This window comes from Tursiops truncatus, chromosome 12 (assembly GCF_011762595.2).
Source record: "Tursiops truncatus isolate mTurTru1 chromosome 12, mTurTru1.mat.Y, whole genome shotgun sequence".
Lineage (NCBI taxonomy): Eukaryota > Metazoa > Chordata > Mammalia > Artiodactyla > Delphinidae > Tursiops > Tursiops truncatus.
The window spans coordinates 27103507-27111889 of NC_047045.1; the positions used below are offsets into that span (position 1 = coordinate 27103507).

At 34.9% G+C, this 8383-nt stretch overlaps 1 long non-coding RNA gene across 1 annotated transcript; it reads right to left on the reverse strand.

The window, feature by feature from the left end:
* Positions 1-627: 627 nt before the first annotated feature.
* LOC141276082 (uncharacterized) lies at positions 628-7857 on the reverse strand. Its single transcript, XR_012325021.1, has 3 exons — positions 7797-7857; positions 2878-2980; positions 628-763 (listed from the first exon to the last, which is right to left on the reverse strand). It is a non-coding gene; the product is annotated as an uncharacterized lncRNA (long non-coding RNA).
* Between the last annotated feature and the right edge of the window lie 526 nt (positions 7858-8383).

Genomic DNA, 8383 nt, shown 5'->3' on the forward strand with positions numbered 1-8383 from the left:
CATTACTGAGATATTGTCTTCAGCATCTGGTTTCAATTAAATACAAAATAAATTTATAAAATGAGGAACATTTTATATTTCTGCTTAAGTTTTTAAACAACCTACTACTATATCGAGGGAGGCATGAATGAGAAATATTACTAACATATATTTTACGAAAGACAGTTTTGTAAAGTAAACATTGGAAGGGGATGATAATTATATTGTAATGTGGTTGAAATGGATAAATATAACCATAATATTCTTTTCACTGAATAAATTATACAGCTGAGTGTCTCATTATGATGTTACAGTCTTGCCTTGCTTAATGGAGCAGAATATAGAACCAATAGTTCTGGTCTCTTCTTGACTAAGCTGCTATGGCTACTGTGGGATGACAGCTCTTAAGAGAACAGTCTTCCCTTAATAAAATTGGGATATTCCACAGTGAACAAGCAAAAGAAAAAAAATACAAATTAAAAAAATACAATGTTAGTACATTTATTTAAAATAAGTGGCAGAAAGAAATGTATTATATTATACCAACTGTACCATTAATTATAAAATGTTGTAAAAAATAGAACATGGAGAATACAATGTGTTTAATTTTCAAAGATTAACTTATTACACAATTCTAGGGTAGGACAGAGGACATGTTGCTGAGGCTCCTGGTTCATTGTAAGAATTGCCTTGTTCAGTCTTCCCTTCTCTTCTTTGCTTCCCCAAGTCAGTTTGTCTATGAGAACCTGTGAAGGCACAGAACTTCACTAGCTTGTGGCAGTCTCTGAAACAAAATGCAAACCTTCTGTGAATGAGTCATTTTGAATAATTTGTTTTATGATTTTTTTCTAACTCTTAAAACAAAGGCACTTAAAAATCATAGGCATTTTTGTCATATACTTTTGAAATTTATTATACCTTCCTGTATGTATAAAGAGAGCACATTGAAAACCATTTAAACTGTCATTGATGATTCAGTCAGAATTTAAATTATTGTCTTGTGATCTAATACAGTAATGCCCCCAGGGCATATTGAGTTATGTAAGGCTGTTTGCCATTATGTTAAATGACCTTACACTGTGCTGTATTTGTAGTTCTTATGTTTTGATTTTGTGGATATTTTTTGTATTTTCCTCTGATGCCTGGCTGGCATATTTTACTGCTCTCCCTGAAACTGTTAGTCTGTATTTCAATTTAATTTAATTCAATCAAGTTTTATGTTATTTTACAGTTTAAAAATTTAATTTAATTTTACTTTGCTTCTATTCTACTGGCAACCCAGAAAAAGCTGTTAGGAGTTCATGGAAAACAAGATTCCATAGCTGCGAATAAGAACCTGAATATATTTAGTGCTTGAGCCTTTTTTCACATATTGTGTGACATGAGTTATGACTCTTCAAAAGTTTTCTTGTTCATACTCCATGTACTTTGTCTGTATATCTATAATATATGTTTGGAAAATTACTGAATGCCAGGTAGGTGAGTTGTTATATTACTGAGGGACAATTTTTAAATATATTAATATATTAAAATATTAATAGAACCTTACAAAGATACCTTCAATAATTTTATTCATAAAACCTCTAATGGCTGTTTTGGGGTTTTGTATGTATTTTAGAAGGTAATAGATATCTATCAAAGCTCCCCTCCTGCATTAAAAATAATAATTAAAAATATTAATAATTTGGATGCAAAAAATCTAAGGAAACCTAATATCTAAGGTAATATGTGATATAAAATATATAAATCTAAATTTTTTCATGGTAGGATTGCATTGGCAGTTATTGAAAATTGATATCACATGCATGTCCAATGATAAGAATAATGCTAGCTTACATGTATTGAGGGTTTACTGTGTGTCAAGCACTGTTCCAAATACTTGTCATTTAGTAACTCTTATAAGTCTCACAACAAACCCTAAGATGGGATGCTATTCTTTTAAATATAAGGAAACCAAAGCATGAGTGAATATGAAACGTTCCTACGATCCCGCAGGTAATAAATGGGGAGTCAGAATAGACAATATCTTAAGTCCTTGTGATAAGAATAGGTAGACTTTTTTTCCTCTACCTCTCCAAGATGATGTGAACTGAATACAATCCACTAATTCCTTTGCACCATCTGGAACACATTAGCTAGATGACTCATTCTCTCTCTGTCTTCTTCCTTATTCCCACATCCTGCTCCTCTCCAAATCTAGAATCTTGAGATTTAAGGAAAGGATCTAGTAAGATTTGCCCTCACTCAGTCCTCTCTTGGCTAGAAAAATGCATAAGATTTTACTCAGCAGGAGCACAGAGGGAGGTCAGAGAACATTGAAAATATGGAGAGAAATCTGTATGCACTCTCTCTCCCATGCTCAAAAAACAAATACATATTATTTTTCCCCATGAATGGTTCATAGAAACATTTCTCCACAGAAGTATTAAATGAGGATCTCCTGTGATGAGATTATCAGTATTCAATTAGCTGAGTCAATCCCTCTCACAGAGAAAGTTTTAGAAGAGACATTAATACAGCATGTGTTAATTGTTTGCATTATTCTGATAGACAAGGTACACTTTTACTGAAGTACAAACAGCAACAGAAGTCATGCTTTATTTTGAAACTGATCATTTCTGTGTCACTATTAATAATTGTTAGTAGACGCTCCCTCTATGTGTCACGTGCTGTGCTGAGTAATTTATATATGTCAGTGCTCACCCCAATCCTGAATATTAAGATAATGAACTTTCTGATAGTCAAGAGTCTTCTCTGTGCTTCTAACCACTGCCCTTTAATGCTCTTTACTGCCTTAACACTTTTATCACATAATCAACCAGTACCAACCAACAAAAACAATTGTAATATATCAGTAGTTTATTAAGTTATCACCATCTCACCATATTCCCTGCTTACACTGAAACTTTTCCTTTAAGGGAGAAGTAACTATCTTGGCAGAAACAGGAATCTCAACCATCAAAATCTTCATTCTCTTACTGCAAAGCTTAACAGTATTAACCTAGATATAGGACAAAAAAAAAACATATTTAGAATGGTATTCATCATTTTCTTCCTCTTCCTCATAATAGAAAAAGGTTCCCCCAGATTGGAAGTTTGGGAGGAAAAAAAGAGTTGGAGAAAATATAAGCTATACACTGAAGGACTCTCTGAGAAATGGTTTCAAGTGCCTCTTTATCCAAGGAGGTCTCCAAAATACGAAGAAAATTAGATCTGATATAAGGTTTGAAATATAACAGTGAAGAGAACAATGCCATCGGGAACTCTGGGAGGGGCTGCCTCACCCTGGCCCCAGAGTAGAGATAGTTGCAAGGGCTGCCAGGAGCAAAAAGAGACCAAGATGGATCAAAGAGATAATGTTCAGAAGCCACCAAATTTTCTGCCTCCTAGTTTTATCTTTGTATATGGCTTCATATCTATCCTAGCTTGTGGTTCTGTGAAGAGCAAACTGGTCCATCAGTTTGATAGATAATTTAGTCATAGCTCAGAATTCTTACCTCTTTTTACTGAAACTGTAATCTCTCTCTGTAGGTACCGAACATGAAAGCACAAAACTGGCTACCTTATCTTAAAAGTAAAGGGTAAATAATTAGATGAAAGACAGTGAATTATAGCAAAGAATATTATGTTGATCCTGAAATATCTATATTCCTTATTTCCAGTTGCCTGGATTCTGGTAGTTATGAGGTAGCCCTAGGTATTCCTTTCCTTAACACACCTAGCCTGTCTTTCTTATGCAGTTAGAAAAGGGGAGCCAAAACACTAGGTTTTGGAAGAATAGGTGGCAAAGGTGTAAGTTATTTTTATAGCTTATTTTTAATAAATTTTTGAGATATAGTGTAAAGAAGGGCCAATATGGGCTGCAGTCTTTTGTTTGTTTACAAGTGAGGGATAGAGAGAAGAAGCAGAGAAAGTCAGGTTAGAATGTGAAGGTGCCTTTGATTAAGTCCTGGCCTCACAGAAGGTGAGGGAAATGCCAAAAGCCAAGGTTATTTGCCAGCTATCTAAAAAGGCGGTCCAGTGGGAACAACCAACTTCTTTTTTATTTTTCATGCCTTGAGTCAAAGTCGGTTGCCTTGGTTACTCAGGCCCTCTTTCCCATCTGGGACAAAGGAAAAACAAACTCAAGTGTGTCCATGCCCTAAGGGAGCCACATGAAGGAAAACAGCCTCTTGTTTGGGAACTAGCTCTAGATCCATGTACCTACCAAGTGGACTTTAGTTATGCAGTTAGGTTTCCTGAGAGGAAGATCTGTAGTTCAGAGAAGTAACAGCAGCCTTGAGGCCCGCTTTTCACTTTTTCTCAGAATTCTCAGGATACTTGAATAGTAGGTGAGATGAGAAGGATATTGGGTAGAAATAGGTCATGATATCTGTTCTACAGCCCTCTCTGTTTTCTATGCCTGAGGATCTTGCTTGCTAAGCAACCTAACAAGCAGGGACAACTAGTCAGAAACCTGACAAAACAGTCTTTATGAGATGAGGAATGGCATACCTAAGCACTTCACCTGAAATAATGAGGAGGAAAAGAAAACCTTAGTTCAGTTGTCTTGCTTTTCCAAGTTTTCCTGAGGCTAACTTCTTAATGTTATCTTTAGCAATTTATTTTGTTTAATTATCTAGTTCCATTACAAAGTGCAATGTCTTTGCTTTAAAATGCACTTAAATATTACCTTCAAAAGTATTATTTACTATGTTCACAGAAGAGTTTAGTTTCTAGGTTTTATAATATTCATAGAGAATGATGTATGCTTGTTTGAATTTAATTTAGGCTGAAGGAGTAGATAAAAAAGGAAGTTGGCAAAACCCATAGGATAGCATTAAGAAAATGAGGCAGAATAATACTGCCGATGAAATGCAGATCTTTCAAAGTCCATTAGTACTGTTAATAAAGAAGAGAAGGAAAAGCAACGACTGCCTGACTGAGGTAAAGAGAGTGCAACTCACCCACAAAGGCTCCGAGGGCCCGACGTTTGACTAGGTATTTTTAGACTTTACAGACTCAGAAAAGTGTCTTAGATCTTCATTAAATAAAATTAATGTACACCTTTTGCAGGGTAAAAAACAAAATTAGAATTTTTCTTCTGTAACTGAGTGATAATTACCTGTTCCTGTAGCTATGTGACTGAAGAATCAGGTCAAAGAGAAACAGACATTTTATTGGGTTTTCCTTATTTTGAGATAATTCTGAAATCTACTATGGTGTTACAAAGAAAATCACATCTAAGTATTATATGACTTTTGAACAGAAAATTTGCAGTGTAAAGAAAGGTTTCAACAGCTCACTCTGTCAGTGGTAAGATCTCTGGTTCTGTGTGTGAGCAGACACTTTATCACTCCTAGATTTTTCATATTGGAGCGTTTATTTAGAAAATGTGATGTCAGTGGGAAAGGCAATGAGTGAGTCTCGTGAAGTAATCTCTTGATTCACTCTACAATTTAAGTTAATCCAGATATCAAAATAGGTACTTAAGAAGACACCTGAACTCCTTCAATCTAGAAAGATCCTGCTGATTAAATACGGCTTTAAAAGACTGATTGTCTTATTTGCCTGAACATCAAGTTGACCAAATGCATTGAATGCTCAAACTGTAAAAAGCAATGTAGCAATGAAAAAGTTCAAAAATAATAGACAAGTAGGCATCACCTTAAGTTCACAACTTAACTGGGGACAGAGAGCATATGCGCGTGGAAATAAACTCCAGCATTATTACATCTCTTTACTGACACAGAAACTAAGTATATATGTGCTAATGGGATAATTCTCCTCAAGCTGCTTACTAACTTCCTAATTTCCTAGCTTACTAAGAGGGAGTGATTTTGTAAGTGACTTTGACATTAAAAAAAAACTGTTTCAATAAGAAATTACTCACCTGAATCTGTTTTTGTTTTTGTTTTCAGTTGCTTATTAACACATTTAGGTAAGATTATTCTATTACCTGATTGTTTGCTGTCTGTTGCACTAAAGACACCTATTACTCTGCTCTTGCATTGCAGGTTATGTTGGCTAAAGTATTTATGTAGCTGTTCTTACAATCTTGTGGTGAAAATTAACAACTGCACTTACACTGTCAGCCCACACGCAAAACCAGAGAATCTCTCTTTCCTTCTACTACTTTGCCCATCAGCCACATCTGTGCTAGTGACCTGCTGCAGAATGAGCTCTAAGTAAATTTGTAGCCAAAACTAGCATTTATATTTGGAATCTCATTGACATTAAGTTAAATTTACTCTTATCAAATCCTATTCTCCCATCCTTCCTTTATGCTAAAGTATAAATAGTTGATAACTAGCTATGGCTCTGTTTCTCAAACTGGATTTGCCAAATCAGGTATTCAGATAAGTCAAATTTCCTTAATCAAATAACCTGAGAAAAACTACTATTTCCTCCTTTTGGATAATCATAATGCATATCAGCATATGTAGGCATCGACCGGTCCTGCTGTAAAGAAATTTGTTTATCTTCACTAGGGCAATGTTTTCCGAATATGATTCATCCTGTAGCATTTTTATTTTTCAAAGCTTCTTTATGCTTAAGAATAAATCTGAGGAATACAGTTAGGGAAAGGCCAGAATCAAGACTAACCCTTCCTGGGGGTAGAAGGTGAACTTTCAAGTCTTTGTCTATCATGGAGAAGAATGGAGTGGGGGTGAGAGAAGAGAAAGTGGCAGTCAAGGCTTCTCTTTATCATTGACAAACTGCTCTGCCTAGATGTAGACGAACTACTTTTGTCACTCCATTGTGGTCTAGAAAGCACTAGGTAGTCATTACAGAAGTTTCTCTCAAGATAGAGAAGTGTCTTTGGTGAGCCCTACAGTGAAATTTAGCAAAAAATTGCAAAGCAAAATTGCGATTGCAAAAGAAGTATTAATTATTCTTTAAACACAGCACCATTCTCATTAAAGCCAACTGCATTACAAACAGTTGAAAGGGCACGAGTATGGCCAAATGGGAAGGAACTTTGGATTTACAATGTACAGAACTATTTGAATACTTACTTTAACACTTTCTAAATCTAAATCTCAATGTTTTCTTCCCTTTATGTGTATGTATAATTGGTAAACAAATAAAAAACTGGTATATACTATGTGGTGAATAAGTGCTATGTTACATGTTTTAGTTCTTTCTCTGAGATAAAAGTGTCATGGAACTGGAGATTGACAAAAATGCTACTAAACATATAAAAACTTAGATATAGAATAAAAAAAGAGTAGAGTAACGAATGATTCACACAGTTTATAAAAAGTGAAAATGATAAACTTTATATTTTTAGAACAGTTTTAGGTTTACAAAAAAATTAAAAAGGAAGTGTAGAGCTTTCCCATGTACTCCATATACTGCATAGCCTCTCCCATTGTCAATGTCACTCAACACAATGGTACACTTTCACCAAGGATGAACCTACACTGACACATCATAATTACCCAAAGTCCATAGTTTACAGTACATTTCGGTATTGGTGGTGTACTTTCTATGGGTTTGAACAAAGCTATAATGACATAGCTATCATTATGATATCACATAGAGTGTTTTCACTGCTCTGAAAATCCTCTGTGCTCTGCCTATTCATCCCTCTACCATCAACCTCATGCAACCACTGATTTTTTTTTTTTACTATCTCCATAGTTTTGCCTTTTCCATGTCATATAGTTGGAATCATACATTATATAACATTTTTGGATTGACTTCTTTAACTTAGTAATATGCATTGAAGTTTCCTCTATGTGTTTTCATGGATTTGATAGCTCATTTCTTTTTATCACTGAATAATATTCTATTGTCTGCATGTACCACAGCTTATTTATCCATTTACCTACTTCAGGGCATCTTGGTTGCTTCCAAGGTTTGGCACTTATGAGTAAAGCAGCTATAAACATCCATGTGCAGGTTTTTGTGTAGACATAAGTCTTCAACTCCTTTGGGTAAATACCAAGTAGCACAATTGCTTCATCATATGGTTAAGAGTATGTTTGGTTTTATAAGAAATGTCAAATTGTCTTCCAAAGTGTCTGCAACATTTTGCATTCCCACCAGCAGTGTATGAGAATTCCTATTGCTCCACAGCCTCACCAGAATTTGGTGATGTCAGTGTTCTAGATTTCGGCCATTCTAATAGGAGTGCAGTTATATCTCATTGCTGTTTTAATTTGCATTTCCCTGATGACATATGTTGTGGATCATTTGTTTATTTATCACGTGTATATCTTCTTTAGTGAAGTGTCTTTTAAAATCCGCAGCTCATTTTTTAAACAGGCTGTTTGTTTTCTTAATATTGAATAATCTTTTTTATTAAACCTGAAATACCGGCGTGGCCACCATAGCATTGGCTATGAAATGTTATAACGGTACTGCTCTTACTAATAGACTACAAAAGATACTACACTGCTAGTATTTCAGTGATCCA